Genomic DNA, 3,947 nt, shown 5'->3' with positions numbered 1-3,947 from the left:
AGCAAGTGGTAGGTATCGCAGCATAGGCATAGCAAAAGAGCGAGCATCTAACAAGCAAAGATAGAAGTGATTTCGAGGGTATGGTCATCTTGTCTGAGATCCCGCAAGGAAGAAGAACGAGTCCATGAAGAAGACAAACGGTCGTAGTCGAACGGGTCCTCACAAACGCGACGTTATCGGAACTAACCCGAAGAAGCAACACCGGAAAGAAGCAAACAACATAGTAAACAACCATCACATAAGCATGGCATAATGCGCAAACAAGTATGATGCGTGTCCAGTTTAATGAAGCATGGCATGGCAAAGTGCACAAACAATCCTACAAATTAAGTGGAGCTCAACATGCAACTCCGTTGCATATTGACGAAACACCACGTGACTTATTTAGTTCGATCTTGTTTATGTACCCAACAATATTAAATGTTGTTAAACATGGCAAGAGGGTGAAGCAAAGTAAAACTACCTATCTAGGCAAGTTTAAATGAGGCCGGTAACAACGAACAACAATTCCGGTAAATCCCTATATGCATATTTTAGGTTTGGTACTGTTCTGCCCTAAACCATATTTTATAGTTGTTAAACATGCAAAGTAAAGCCACCATGTTAAACTATGCATTTTTCTACCCCATTTACATATAAAGTTTATTTAAAACCGAGCTATGGTTATTTAGTTATGAAATAAATCATTTTAGCACGTCATTTAAGCAAATTTAAACAAACAGCTTTTTAAACATTTTAAACATGATTGAAAGTGGCAAATTATTAATCTACACATAATTTTAAGCAAGTTTCATATATAAAACATTTCAATCCGATTCACGGTTGTGGAATTATTAAATGCATGATCAACAAGGGCTTTTCTGTAAAACAACAATCCTGTGGAAATTAGCTAAATTCGCAGCAACGGAAAAAAACACTACGGGCCGAATCTTCCTGGCCCAACAGGAACAGGGGAGGTGCTGGGCGCGTTCTAACCCATGGGCTTGGCCCGCTGGTGAAGAGGAAGGCCAGCGAGGGCGGTGCGGATCTGGCCCGACTGGGCCTGGCTGGATCTGGGCTGGGGCGGCGCGGTCAACGAAGGCGAAGGAAGGGCGCGTTCGCTCGTGGTTGTGTCCGGTTCGGTCAAACAGGGCCATGGCTGCCTTGTTCGTCTGCTCGAAACAGGGGAAGCAGGGCGCTATGGCGGAGCTTGGCGAAGGCGCAGCGTCGCGCGATCGAAGCGGCGGCGGCTTGATGCGAGGGATCTCCGGCTTGACTTGAGGAGCTCGGGCAGGAGAAGCAGCGCAGGAGAGGCAACAGCGTTGTTGCCGGGGAGCGGTGAAGGCGAACTTGGCGTCGTGAGGCGACCTCTGGCGACGCAGCAACACAGGCAGAGGCGCGGGAAACGTCAAGGATGCGCGGATCCGGGGCCGAGGCCGGAGGAACGATCCCGACGATGACGGAGCTTCCGCGGGCGACCATGACATCTCCCACTCATTCCCTGCGCAGAGACGAAGAGGGTGAGGCGAGCGGGATGATAGATCTCTTGAGAGAGAGAGCGTTGCAGGGGAGCAGGAAGCAACATAGGGGAGGATGGAGAGGAGTGGGACGAGGCCGGTGCCTCACGGGCTGTGCGGGGACGAGGAGGCGCGTCCTCGGGCGGCTGCGGAGAGAGCGCAGGCAGAGGAACTTGGGAGCGACGACCAGGGTCTCGGGCGGAGGATGGTGGTAGGCTGTTGTGATTAGGCGGCGCTGAAAACCAGGGAAGTGGTCGGGGGGATTGAATCGGCAGGAGATCCCGAGGGGAAGCGAGAGAGTGGCGGCGGCGGCTGAGGGAAAGGATGGATGGGGCGGCTAGGTTTTAGAATTAGGTAGGCTGAATATATAGTGGTGAATCTTGGTTAGTGGCAACTAGTCCCTTTGATCTTAATCGGACGGTCGCGAAAAAAATAGCTAGGGAATTCAAATAAGAAAACGGTGACGTTTTGTAGACGTTTGGGGATGATCCGGACCCAACGGTGACGACTCCCCGGGTCGGGTTCGGGACAACTTGCGGACGCGCGCGAGGGGGGATGCGGGCTGACGAGAGAGGTTAGGTTGGGCCTGGCGGTAGGTAGTGGACTGTGTAGACGATCTCAAGCTGAGAGAAGAGAAGAGAGAGAGAGACCCGGCGACTGTTACCGGAGACCAAAAACGTCCGACGTTTTGACCGATATAGTTATCCGTTCGGGCGTCAAACGGACTCCGAATGCGATGAAACTTGGCAAGCGGCCTACCTACAACATAACAACACCGCATGCCAAGTTTCAACCCATTCCGAGAACATTTTCCGACCACTTATAAAATACTATTTCAGACATGTCGCGGGCGCGTGCAAGTGTGTCTGGGCTCAGAACGGACAACGGAGAGAACCGGAAGACCCGGACAGATGCAAGTTTTGAAAACATGATGATGCAATGCACATGATGACATGATAAGATGCAACACGCAAGCAAATGACATGGCAACGACGGCGAATAACTGGAAGACACCTGGCACAACGGTCTCGGGGCGTCACATAGACCTAGCTCATGATGCCACTGTTGGGGATCGTAGCAGAAATTTAAAATTTTCTACGCATCACCAAGATCAATCTATGGAGTAATCTAGCAACGAGGGGAAGGGAAGTGCATCTACATACCCTTGTAGATCGCTAAGCGGAAGCGTTACTAGAACGCGGATGAGGTAGTCGTACTCGTAGCGATTCAGATCGCGGTTGATTCCGATCTAAGTGCCGAACAACGGCGCCTCCGTGTTCAACACACGTGCAGCCCGGTGACGTCTCCCATGCCTTGATCCAGCAAGGACAGAGGGAGAGGTTGGGGAAGACGCCGTCCAGCAGCAGCACGACGGTGTGGTGGTGGTGGAGGAGCGCGGTACTCCAGCAGGGCTTCGCCAAGCACTATGAGAGACGAGGAGGGAGAGAGGTAGGGCTGCGCCTTGGGAGAGAGAGACTCGTGTGTTGTGCAGCCCCAAAACCTCCACTATATATAGGGGCAAGGGCAAGGGGAGGCGCCCTAGGGTTTCCCCTTGGGGGCGGCGGCCAGGGCAGATGGGCTCTCCCCCTTGGGTGACTTGGCCCCCAAGCCAGGAGGTGGGAAACCTAGATGGGGCTCCCCAAACCCCCTGGTCACGTGGGAATAGGTGAGGGGGGCGCACAACTCCTTAGTGGGCTGGTTTGCCCCCTTCCCTTGGCCCATGAAGCCCCCCAACACTTGTTGGGGCTCCCGAAACACCTTTCGGTCATGCTGGTCATCACCCGGTACCTCCGGAACACTTCCGGACTCCAAAACCCTTCGTCCAATATATCAATCTTCACCTACGGACCATTCCGGAAGTCCTCGTGACGTCTGGGATCTCATCCGGGACTCCGAACAACATTCGGTAACCACGTACATACTTTCCCTATAACCCTAGCGTCATCGAACCTTAAGTGTGTAGACCCTACGGGCTCGGGAATAATGCAGACATGACCGAGACATCTCTCTGGTCAATAACCAACAGCGGGATCTGGATACCCATGTTGGCTCCCACATGTTCCATGATGATCTCATCGGATGAACCACGATGTCAAGGATTCAGTCAATCCCGTATAATTCCCTTTGTCTACCGGTATAGTACTTGCCCGAGATTCGATCATCGGTATCCCGATACCTTGTTCAATCTCGTTACCGACAAGTCTCTTTACTCGTTCCGTAACACATCATCCCGTGATCAACTCCTTGGTCACATTGTGCACATTATGATGATGTCCTACCGAGTGGGCCCAGAGATACCTCTCCGTTTACACGGAGTGACAAATCCCAGTCTCGATTCGTGCCAACCCAACATGCACTTTCGGAGATACCCGTAGTGCACCTTTATAGCCACCCAGTTACGTTGTGGCATTTGGTACACCCAAAGCATTCCTACGGTATCCGGGAGTTGCA

General features: G+C 52.1%; 1 long non-coding RNA gene across 1 annotated transcript; it reads right to left on the bottom strand.

Moving 5' to 3' along the window:
• Positions 1–795: 795 nt before the first annotated feature.
• Positions 796–1,828, bottom strand: LOC125506007. Its single transcript, XR_007282569.1, has 2 exons — positions 1,563–1,828; positions 796–1,480 (listed from the first exon to the last, which is right to left on the bottom strand). It is a non-coding gene; the product is annotated as an uncharacterized LOC125506007 (long non-coding RNA).
• Positions 1,829–3,947: the final 2,119 nt, after the last annotated feature.

This window comes from Triticum urartu, chromosome 5, assembly GCF_003073215.2.
Source record: "Triticum urartu cultivar G1812 chromosome 5, Tu2.1, whole genome shotgun sequence".
Taxonomy (NCBI): Eukaryota; Viridiplantae; Streptophyta; class Magnoliopsida; order Poales; family Poaceae; genus Triticum; species Triticum urartu.
This window is presented reverse-complemented; position numbering and strand designations above follow the sequence as displayed.